This window comes from Hemitrygon akajei, unplaced genomic scaffold (assembly GCF_048418815.1).
Source record: "Hemitrygon akajei unplaced genomic scaffold, sHemAka1.3 Scf000036, whole genome shotgun sequence".
Lineage (NCBI taxonomy): Eukaryota > Metazoa > Chordata > Chondrichthyes > Myliobatiformes > Dasyatidae > Hemitrygon > Hemitrygon akajei.
Genome location: NW_027331922.1, coordinates 813,907 through 826,812, shown reverse-complemented (window position 1 = coordinate 826,812; position 12,906 = coordinate 813,907).

The following is a 12,906-nucleotide window of genomic DNA, read 5'->3' as shown; positions in this document are numbered from 1 at the left end:
GCTCTATCAAGTTCCCCCTCAACCTCCAACGCTCCAAAAAAAATAAAGACCTAACTTGTTCAATCCTTCCCTGTAACTTAGGTGCTGAAACCCAGGTAACATTCTAGTAAATCTCCTCTGTACTCTCTCTATTTTATTGACATCTTTTCTATAATTCAGTGACCAGAAATGTACGTAATACTCCACATTCAGTTTTACAAATGCCTTGTAAAATTTTAACATTACATCCCAACTCCTATATTCAATGCTCTGATTTATAAAGGCCAGCACACCAAAAGCCTTCTTCACCAGCCTACCCACATGAGATTCCACCTTCAGGGAATTATGCACCATTATTCCTAGATCACTGCTCTACTGCATTCTTCAATGCCCTACCATTTGACATGTATGCCCTATTTGGATTATTCCCACCAAAGTGTACCACCTCACACTTATCAGCATTAAACTCCATCTGCCATCGTTCAGCCCACTCTTCTAACTGGCCTAAACCTGTCTGCAAGACTTTTAAAATTATTTCATTATCAACAACGCCACCTATCTTAGTATCATCTGCATACTTACTAATCCAATTTGCCACCCCATCATCCAGATCATTAATATATATGACAAAAAACACTGGACCCATAACAGATCCCGGAGGCACACCACTAGTCTACGGCTTCCAACCTGACAAACAGTTATCCACCACTACTCTCTGGCTTCTTCCCTCCATCCACTGCGGAATCCATTTTACTTCTTCAATATTAATACCGAACGATTGAACCTTCCTAACTAACCTTCCGTGCGGACCCTTGTCAAAGGCCTTACTGAAGTCCATATAGAAAACATCCACTGCTTTACCCTCGTCAACTTTCCTCGGAACCTCTTCAAATAATCCAATAAGATTTGTCTAACATGACCATCCACGCACAAATCCATGCTGACTGTTTCAAATCAGACTCTGTCTATCCAGATAATTATATATACCATCTCTAAGAATACTTTCCATTAATTTACCCATCACTGATGTCAAAATGACAGGCCTATAATTGTCAGGTTTACTCTTAGAACCCTTTATAAACAATGGAGCCACATGAGCAATACGCCAATCCTCCGGCTCTATCCCCGTTTCTGATGACATTTGAAATATTTCTGTCAGACCCGGAGATTTATCCGCTTTTATATTCCTTAAAAGTGCCAGTACTTCCTCCTCTTTAATTGTCATAGTTTCCATAACTTCCCTACTTGTTTCCCTTACCTTACACAATTCAATATCCTTCTCCTTAGTGAATACCGATGAAAATACATTGTTCAAAATCTCCCCCCTCGCTTTCGGCTCCACAAATAACAGTCCACTGTAATTCTCTAATGGACGAATTTATCCCTCACTATCCTTTTGCTATTAATATAACTTTAGAAACCCTTCGGATTTATTTTCACCTTACTTGCCCATGCAACCTCGTATCTTCTGTTAGCTTTTCTAATTTCTTTCTTAAGATTCTTTTTTATTTCTTAATATTCCTCGAACACCTCATTTACTCCATCCAACCTATATTTATTGTAGCTCTCTCTCTTTTTCCGAACCAAGATTCCAAGAGCCCTTGAAAAACATGCCTCTCTCAAACTTTTGAACTTTCCTTTCAACTTGACAGGATCATAAAGGTTCTGTACGCTATAAGTTCTCCTTTAAATGACCTCCATTTCTCTATAACATCTTTCCCATAAGACAAATTGTCCCATTCCACTCCTTCTAAATCCTTTCGCATCTCCTCAACGTTAGCCTTTCTCCGATCAAAAATCTCAATCCTGTCCCCAGTCCTGTGCTACTCCATAATTTTATTGAAACTAATGGTATTGTGATCACTGAACCCGAAGTGTCCCCAGATCATACCTCCGTCACCTGACCTATCTCATTCCCTGACAGGAGATCCAACACTGTCCCTTCTCTAGTTGGCACCTCGATGTATTGCTGCAGAAAAATATCCTGCACACATTTTACACGCTCCAAACCATCCAGCCCTTTTACAGAATGTGCCTTCCAGTCTACGTGTGGAAAATTAAAATTTCCCACAATAACAACCTTGTACTTACTACAAATATCTGCTATGTCCTGAAAAATGTGCTTCTCCCGTTCTCGGTCCCCATTAGCTGGTCTATAATACACCTCTATAAGTGTTAATATACCTTTTCCATTCCTTAATTCCACCCAAATAGGCTCCCTGCACGAGCCCTCTAATCTATCCTGCCAAAGCACCGCTGTAATATTTTTTCTGCGGAGCAACACCTCTCCCTCCTGCGCCCTAGATTCTATCACACATGAAGCAACGAAATCCAGGAATATTTAGTTGCCAATCACACCCCTCCTGCAACCATGTTTCACTAATAGCCACATCATATTTCCAGGTATCAATCCATGCTCTAAGCTCATCTACCTTTCTAACAAAGCTCCTTGCATTAAAATAGATGTATTTAAGAATCTCTTCACCTCTTGCTCTCTGTTTATCCCTAACGGTGCAAACAAATATATTATCTTTTTTCTTCCTTCTCCCCTAGATCTTCGGTCTGAGCGCTCCACTTCTCTGTCACCTGCCTATCCTCCCTCACATTCTGTCTACTAGTTTTCTCTATTTGTGAGCTAACCTCCTCTCTCCTAGTCTCTTCAATTTGATTCCCACCCCCCAACCATTCTAGTTTAAAGTCTCCTCAGTTTTTAAGAACTGGAGCATGTTTTTAAGAACTGAGGAAATGACTGTGCTGAACGCTGAGCTATGACCAATAAACCGCAGCGTGACGTAACTATTGCTGTTGTGCAATGGTCCAGGGCCCGGTGGAGGGAAAAGGAGATTGCACCCGTGGTGGACCTGTCGTGGAAAGACACAATGTGCAGCTGGGCAACGTTCTGGGCTCTCTATAGATACTCTGAGATGCTAACATCCGGGATATTGAAATAATTCGACAGGCTTGCCGGGTGACAGACAGGACTTATAGAGAGGCGGGTACACCCAAGGTGGAGGACACAGGAAACTGGGTGACAGCGTTGCAGAGGAAGGCGGTTAATGAGCCAGTGCAGAGTACCCCTGTTGCCATCCTCATTAGTAGAATGTAGAACAGTTTTGATACAGTCGCGCAAACGAGCTAACAGAGAGAGCCTGAAGAGCGGGTATGGGGTGTGGGCGAAGCCTCATTGAAACCTACCGAATGCTGAAAGGACAAGACAGGGTGGATACGGCAGGTCGATTCCTTTGGTGGGGTGTGCAGAACTACTGTAAACACCCTCAGAATTGAGGGGCACCCTCTCAGAACAGAGGTAGGGAGGATTTTTTTCTTTAGCCAGGGAATCGTGATTCTGTGGAATGTTCTGCCACAGACTTGAGGAGGCCAAATTTCAGGGATTATTAAAGCCAGTTTTTGATCGTTGCTTTATCTTCTCCTAATCTGGAATTGAATGTGACGTTGTATTTGCCTTCCTCACCACCTACTCCACCTGTAACTTAATTTTGAGGGAATCCTACACGAGGACACCCAAATCCCTTTTCTCCGTAGACTGCTGAATTTTCTCTACATTTAGAAAATAGACTACACCTTTATTTCTGCTACCAAATTGCATGACAGTGCCCCTCCAGACACGGTATCCCATCAGCCACTTGTTTGACTATTTTCCTAATATGTATAAACCCCTCTGTAGCCTGTCTGCTATTTCAACACTGTTTGTTGATCGGAAATCTTATGGCCGATTTACACTGAGTGTGGTTTCCCGATGAGGAAGTAAAACATTCTGTTGCAGAGGGAGATGTTCAACCCGGGATGTGGAGCTTGTTGATAAGAACTGAGGAAATGACTGTGCTGAACGCTGAGCTGTTCCCAGTAAACCGCAGCCTGACGTAGGTATTGCAATTGTCCAGATGGTCCAAGGCCTAGTGGGGAGACTGTCTGACCGTGTTCCAATTAGCTACCAATGGCATGGGTAGGGTAAGTGAGGAGGGGATACAGGGAGTTAGTTTAAAGGGCAGGATCTCCAATAATGCTACCGTGCACGTGCTAGTCAGGCAAGTACCAGGAAGGTAATACAGTTTACACTCATGGGTTTCAGTTAGTTACAGAGAGATGGGAGACAGAGATCCAGAACAACTATTCGAGAGGTTGTGGAGACAGATGGTGGTAAGAACTCACACAAAGGTGGCAATCATATGGTTGAGATCAGAACAAATATTGTCCTGGTCTACATTGAAGGATCTGCATTGGCTGAAAATAGATGAGGAAACTGAGGCAATACACATTGCCCAAACAGAGGCAATGTGTACTGAGGAGAGGCTGTTGAGGGGCAACATTGCAGTCAATTGGCTGAGTTGCAGCGTACAATGTCGACCCCATCGAAGTGGATGAATAGAGGAGTGAAGGTGATGAATTTTAATGTGCGGAGTATAATGGACAAAGCGGTGTTTCAGTGACAGGAGGCAAAGAGTGGGAATGAGCGGAGACTATTTGTTTGGCTGCCGGTGGCTCATCACTTTCCACTGGAGTCTGGGTTGGGATCAATACTTTTTACCTTGTATGACAATCATTTCGATGATCGAACTGATCGCGTTGTTGCGAAGTTTGCAGAGGATTTGAAGATAGGTGGAGGGGCAGGCTGCTTTCAGTAAGCCGAGAGCATAGGGCCTCTTCTTTAGATGGAGAGAAAATTCGGAAAAAAAATCTAAGGCTGAATGGGATTCCATAAACGTCAATTTGCAGTTTGAAGAAGGTAAATAGAACATCAGAATTCATTTCAAGAGGGCTAGAATATAAAAGAAAGGAGACTTCACAAAGTATTGATGAGAACTCACGTAGAGTATTGTGAACGGTTGTTGGCGCTTTATTTAGTAAAGGATGTACTGAAGCTGAAGAGGGTTCTAAGGAGAGCAAGAGATTGATTCCATAAAAATCGTTTGATGACTCTGGGCCTACATCGGGATTAAGAAAATGAGTTGTGACTTCATCGAAAACTCTCGAGTGGTGAAAGGCTTTGCTCGAGAGGATGTGGAGAGGATTTTCCCGCTGGTGGGAGAGTGAAAGAACAGAGGATACATCTCAAAATAGAGAGGCACCCTCAAGGCATCCCTTATTCTCTGATTTCCAGTGCACACAGGCCCGGATCCGTGAGAGGTTCCCCGTATAACAAGTCTTTCAATTACCGAATGATTATTGTGCACCTCCAGTGAACCCTCTCCAGTGTAAGCACATCCTTTCCTCGATCAGGGGCCCGAAAATACTCACAGCACATAAACTGGGCCTCACCTGTGCATCATCCAGTCTTAAAATTACGTCCTTGCTTATATATTCCCGTCCTCCGAAGTACAACTAACATCACATTTTCCTTCCTCAGTGCCGACTGAACCTGCAAATAAATCCTAACGGAATCCTGCACGAGGTCCCTTTGCCCCGTAGATATTTCTCCATTCAGAAAATAGTCAACACTTATATTTTTTTGCTATCAAAGTGCATGGCCATACACTCTCCAACACAGTAATCTATCTGCTGCACATTTGTCCATTTTCGTAACGTGTCCTTATGTAGCCTCTCTGCTACTTCAAAATTGGTGATGTTATTACTGGTCTACACTGACTGTGGTTCCCAAATGAGAACGTCAAACATACTGTACCAGACGGAGGCAACCCCTTAACCGTCCGTTGGTTTAGACGGGAAAAGTATCTAAAGTGTGTCCAGGACGAATTCCTGTCACAGTATCTTCCCAGGCCGAAAAGCGGGAATACCATACTAGATTTTAGTATTAGGTAACGGACCCGGTCAGACCACAGATCTCTCAGTGGGTGAGCATCTGGGAGACAGTGACCACCTCTCTCTGGCATTTAGCATTAACATGGAAAAGGTTAGAATCAGAGAGGACAGGATATTTTTTAATTGGAGAAGGGCAAATTATGAGGCTATAAGCCGAGAACTTGGAGGTGTGAATTAGGGTGATGTTATTGCAGGGAAATATACAATGGACATGTGGTCAATGTTTAGGAATCAGGATATTAGGGATAAATTTGTCCCGGTGAGGAAGATAAAGAATGATAAGGTGAAGGAACCACGGGTGACAAGTGAGGTGGAAAGTCTAGTCAGGTAGAACAAGGCTGTATAATGAGGTTTAGGAAGCAAGGATCATATTGGGCTATTGAGGAATATAGGATAACAAGCAAAGAGCTTAAGAAGGGGCTGAGGAGAGTAGGAAATGGCTATGAGAAAGCCTTGCCGAGAAGGGTAAAGGAAAAATCCCAATCCATCCTTCAATTATGTAAAGAGCAAAAGTATGATAGGAGTGAAAGTAGGACCGATTAGAGAAAGTGCGAAGGTGTACTTGGAGGTTGTGGAAGTCAGCGAGATACTCAATAAATAATTCTCATCGGTATTTACCAATGAGAGATAACTTGATGACGGAGAGGAAAATATGAGTGAGGTTAATGTTCTGGAGCATGTTGGTTCTGGATCCCTACTTTTCGTGATTTTTATTAACCTCCTGGATATGGCGCTAGAAGGGTGGGTTAGCAAGTTAGCAGACGACGCAGAAGTTTGTGGTGCTGTGGATAGTGTGGAGGATTGTCGAAGATTGCAGAGAGACATTGATAGGATGCAGAAGTGGGCTGAGAGGTGGCAGATGGAGTTCAACCCGGAGAAGAGTGAAGTGGTACACTTTGGAAGGACAAACCCCAAAGCAGAGTACAAAGTAAATGGCAGGATACTTGGTAGTGTGGAGGAGCAGAGGGATCTGGGGGTACATATCCCCAGATCCCAGAAAGTTGCCTTAAAGGTAGATAGGGTCCTTAAGAAAGTTTATGGTGTGTTAGCTTTCATAAGCCGAGGGATAGAATTTAAGGTTTGCGAGGTAATGATGGAGCTCTATAAATCTCTGGTTAGGCCACACTTGGAGTACTGTGTCCAGTTCTGGTCGCCTCACTATAGGAAGGATGTGGAAGCATTTGAGATGGTAGAGAGGAGACTTGCAAGGATGCTGCCTGGTTTAGAGAATATGCATTATGATCAGAGAGTAAAGGAGATAGGGCTTTACTCTTTGGAGAGAAGGAGGATGAGAGGAGACATGATAGAGCTATACAAGATATAAAAGGAATAGATAGAGTGGACAGTCAGCACCTCTACCCCAGGGCACAACTGCTCAATACATGAGGACATGGCTTTAAGGTAATGGCAGCGAAGTTCAAGGGGGATATTGGAGGAAGGATTTTTTACTCAGAGCGTGGTTGGTGCGCGGAATGCACTGCCTGAGTCAGTGGTGGAGGCAGATACACTAGTGAAATTTAGGAGACTACGAGACAGGAATTTAATGTGGGGGTTGGTTATATGGAAAGCAGTGTTTAAGGGCCTGTACTGTGTATTCTATGTTCAATGTTATTTATACGGGCCCAATTTACACTGTGAATTTTGGGCAATAGCCAAAAGCCAAATATACACAGTGAGATATTTCAAGAATCACTTGTTAAATATCAGACAGTCTACGAATGCTTCCGGTCGGTGCACAAAATTAGAACAGCACGTCTGCAATCAGTTCCTCTTTTACCAAGACAGTGCCGGACAACGTTTACCAATACCTCATTCTTGGTATGAAATGCTGCTAGCTTTTGTTAGCTCCCACAAGCAAGGCAGTGTCTGCATCTTATCCTGTGACCTTCGTGGTCTCAATCTTCAGCTAGTCAAACTTGGCAACAACGTTTAGCTTGTCCACAATAAAACAAAGTAACTTATCATTAAAAACAGAAGATTTAGGAGCAGAATTAGACCGTTTGGCCCATTGAATCTGCTCCAACATTTCATAACATAAGAACATAAGAGATTGGAGCAGGAGTAGGCCCATCGGCCCCTCAAGCCTGCTCCGCCATTCAACAAGATCATGGCTGATCCAATCTTAACTCTAGTTTTCACCGAATCCCACAAGGCAACAGTGCCAACCAACAGGGCACCATGCCGCCCATTTTATTTTATTATTCATCACGCCCAAACCTATGTGATCACCCGGGGGAAAAAAACTGAGTTGCCAATTGAGGAGAAAAAATCTGGAAAATTCCTCTCCGACCCATCCAGGCTATCGAAAACTGGTCCAGGAGATCACATGGCTGATCTAAACCTAGTCTCATGTCCACTTATCTGCTCGCTCACCATATCCTCTAATGCCATTTTTATCCAGGAAAATATCTATCTCCGTTTTGAATTTATTGAGTGTAGTAGCTTCCACAGCTCTCTGGGGTAGTAAATTCCACAGCCCCACTACCCTCTGAGTGAAGAAATTTCTCCGCATCTCAGTCCTGGAACGGCATCCCCTTATTTTAAGATTATGCCCCCTTGTCCTAGTTTCACCCATCGTGGCTGATCTAATCTACTTTTCAACTTCAATCCCCTGCCTTCTTCCTATATTCATTCAATCACTCACCAATCAAGAACCTCTGCCATAAATGTACGGGAAATTTAAATAAATAAATAAATAAATAAATAAATAGATAGGTAGATAGATAAACCCTGGCCTCCATGGCCGCCTCTAGCAATGATATCCACAGATTCACCACTCTCTGGCTAAAGAGAATTTTCCTCCTCTCCGTTCTAAAAAGACACGCTGCTCCTCTAAGTCCTTGTCCTTTGGTCTCCGACTCCCCAACCACAGAAACTTCCTCTGCATCCACTGGATCAAGTCTTTTGATTATTCGATAGATTTCAATGCGGTCGCCCCGTTGCTTCTAAATTCCAGTGAGTACTGGCCTGGAGATACCGAGAACTTCTCATATGACACTTTTCAATCATGGACTAATTTTTGTGAAACTTCTTTGAACCCTCTCCAGTTTGAGCACAACCTTCCTAATATAACACATACAAACAAGCTGGATGAACTCAGCAGGTCGGGCAGCATCCGGTGAAATGAGCAGTCAACGTTTCGGGCCGAAACCCTTCGTCAGGACGAAAGAAGGAAGGGGTAGGGGCCACAAAAAGAAGGTGGGGGGAGGGTGGAAAACCAATCAGAGGAATGATGAAGGTTTGGGGGAGGGGAAGCAGGGAGGGGATAGGCAGGACAGGTGAAGAAGAAATCTAAGGGGAAAGCACTATGTCTAGTAGAAGAAGGCAGAATCATAACAGAGGTGATAGGCAGCTTGAAGAGGAGACATAGTGAATGTGAGATGGGGGAAGGGAGAGGGAGAGAATATGGATATGTCCATGCCGATATGCCTATACATGGCCTCCTCTACTGCCATGATGAGGCCAAACTCAGGTTGGAGGAGCAACACCTCATATACCGACTGGGAAATCTCCAGCCCCTTGGTATGAACATCGAATTATCCAACTTTCGCTAATTCCCTTCTTCTCCCTTCCCCCCTTCCCACGTTCACTCTGTCTCCTCTTCTACCTGCCTATCACCTCTCTCACGATTCTGCCTTCTTCTACTACCTATAGTGCTTTCCCCTTAGATTTCCTCTTCACCTCTCCAGCCTATCCCCTCCCAGCTTCCCCTCCCCCACCCCTTGATCTTTCCTTTGATTGGTGTTCCACCCTCTCCGCACCTTCTCTATGGTGTCCCTGCCCCCTCCTCCTTCAGTTCTGACGAAGGGTCTCGGCCCGAAACGTTGACTGCTCATTTCAACGGATGCTGCCCGACCTACTGAGTTCATCCAGCTTGTCTTTTTGTGTTGATTTGACCACAGCATCTGCAGCATACGTTGTGTTTACTTTCTAATATAAGACGACCAAAACTGTTCACAATACTCCAGGTGAGGCTGAAGAGGGTTCTAAGGAGAGTCAAGAGATTGAATCCATAAAAATCGTTTGATAACTCTGGGCCTACACCTGATTAAGTAAATGAGTTGTGACTTCATCGAAACCTCGCTGAAAGTGATAGGCTTTGTTCGGGTGGATGTGGAGAGAATTTCCGCGCTGGTGGGAGAGTGAGAGAGGATACATCTCAGAATAGAAAACCGTCCCTTATGAACGCCCTGTTCTCTGAATTCCAGTGAGTGCAGGCCCAGAGCCGTGAAAGGTTCTCCGCGTGTCAGAACTTTCAATCGCCAAATAATTATTGTGCAACTTCTGTGAACCGTCTCCAATGTAAGGGCATCTGTTCCTCGATCAGGGGCACGAAAATGCTCACAGCACTGAAACGGAGCCTCACCTGTGCCTTATAACGTCTGAAAATTGCATCCTTGCTAATATATTCTAGTCCTCCGAAATGAAAACTAACATCACGTTTGCTTTCCTCACGGCCGACTGAACCTGAAAATTAACCCTCAAGGAGTCATGCTCGAGGTCCCTTTGCACGTAGGTATTTTTCCATTTAGAAAATAATCGACACTTATAGTTTTCTACCAACGTGTATATCCATACACTCTCCAACGCTGTAATCTATCTGCTGCACATTTGCACATTTCGCTGTTCTTTCTAAGTCCTTCTGTAGCCTCTTTGCTACTTCAAAACTGCCTCTAGATCGGTAATGTTATTACTGGTCTACACTGACTGTGGTTCCCCGATGAGAAAGTCAAACATACTGTTGCAGACGGAAGTAACCCCTTAACCGTCCGTTGGTTTAGACGGGGCAGAGTTTCTTTGCTGTTCCCAGGACGGATTCATGTCACAGTATGTTGACAGGCCGAGGAGGGGGAATGATATTCTAGATCTAGTATTAGGTAACGGACCGGATCAGATGAGATCACAGATCTGTCAGTGGGTGAGGGTCTGGAGGACAGTAATCACCGCTCCCTGGCCTTTAGCATTAACATGGAAATGGATAGAATCAGAGAGGACAGGATTTTTTTTTTTAATTTGGGAAGGTCAAATTATGAGGCAATAAGGCTAGAACTTGCAGATGTGAATTGGAGTGATGTTATTACAGGGAAATATACTTTGGACATGTGGTCGAAGTTTCAGGATATTAGGGATAAATTTGTCCCGGTGAGGAAGATAAAGAATGGTATGGTGAAGGAACCATGGGTGACAATTGAGGTGGAAAATCTAGTTTAGGTAGAAGAAGGAGCATTCATGAGGTTTAGGACGCAAGGATCAGATGGGTCTATTGAGGAATATAGGGGAGCAAGCAAGGAGATTAATAAGGGGCTGAGGAGAGCAGGAAGGGGGCATGAGATAACGGTGGGAAGATCTGCCTGTTTACTCTCACCTAGTCCCATCTACCTGCACTCAGCCCATAACCCTTCATCCTTTTCCTGTCCATATAACTGTCTATTTTTTTTTAAAGAAAAAATCGAATCTGCCTCTACCACTTCTACTGGAAGCTCGTTCCTCGCAGCTACTACTTTCTGAGTTTACCCTTGTGTTACAACTAAACATTTGCCCCTAAACTCTCAACTCATGTCCCCTTGAATGAATCTCCAGTACTATCAACAGAAAAAGCCTATGCACGTCAACTTTATCTGTCCCTCTCATAATTTTAAACATTTCTATCTAGTCCCCTCTCAACCTTCTACGCTCCAAAGAATAAAGACCTAACTTGTTCAACCATTCTCTTTAACTATGGTGCTGAAAAGCAGGTGGCATTTAGTAAATCTCCTCTGTGCTCTCTCTATTTTGTTGACATCTACCCTATAATTCGGTGACTAGAAATATACACAAAAGTCCAGATGTGGCCTCACAAATACCTTGTACAATTTCAACATTACATCCCTACTCCTATACCCAATGTTCTGATTTATAAAGGTCAGCATACCAAAAGCGTTCTTCACCACCCTATCCACATGAGATTCCACCCTCAGGGAACTATACACTATTATTCCTAGATCACTCTATTCTACTGCATTCCTCAATGCCCTACCATTTAGCATGTATGTCTTATTTTGATTAGTCCTACCAAAATGTAGCACCTCACACTTAACAGCATTAAATTCCATCTGCCACCTTTCAGCCCACTCTTCTAAATGGCCTAAATCTCTCTGCAAGCTTCCAAAACCTACTTCATTATTTACAACGCCACCTGTCTTAGTATCATCTGCATACTTACTAATCTAATTTAAAACCCCATCATCAAAATCATTAATGAATATCAGAAACAATATTCGATCCAGTACAGAGCTCAGAGGCCTCCAACCTGACAAACAGTTATCCACCAATCCATGGCTTCTCCCATCCAGCCACTGTTGAATCCATTTAACTACTTCAATATTAATACCTAATGATTGAACCTTCCTAACTATCCTTCCGTGTGGAATCTTGTCAAAGGCATTACTGAAGTCCATATAGACAACATCCACTGTTTTAATCTCGTCAACTTTCCTAGTAACCTCTTCAAAAAATTCACTATGATTTGTCAAACATGACCTTCCACACACAAATCCATCTTGACTGTTCTTATTCAAACCCTGTCTATCCAGATAATTATAGATACCATCTCTAAGAACAATTTCCATTAATTTATCCACCACTGACGTCAAACTGACAGGCCGATAAATGCCAGGTTTACGCTCAGAAATCTTTTTAAACAATGGAACCGCATGCGCAATACGCCAATCCTCTGGAACCATCTCCGTTTCTCATGACATTTGAAATATTTCTGTCAGAGCCCCTGCTATTTCTACACTACCTTCCCACAAGGTCCTAGGGAATATCCTGCAGGACCCGGAGACTTATCCACTTTTATTATCCTTAAAAGCGCCAGTACTTACTCCTCTTTACTCATCATAGTTTCCATAACTACCTTACTTTTTTTCTCTTACCTTACACAATTCAATATATTTCTCCTTAGTGAATACCGAAGAAAAGGAATTTTTCAAAATCTGCCCCAGCTCTTTTGGCTCCAGACATAGCAGTCCACTCTGATTCTCTTAAGGGCCCAATTTTATCCCTCACTATCCTTTTACTATTAATTTAACTGGAGAAACACTTTGGAGTTATTTTCACCTGACTTGCCAAAGCAAACCCATATCTTCTTTTAGGTTTTCTAAATTATTT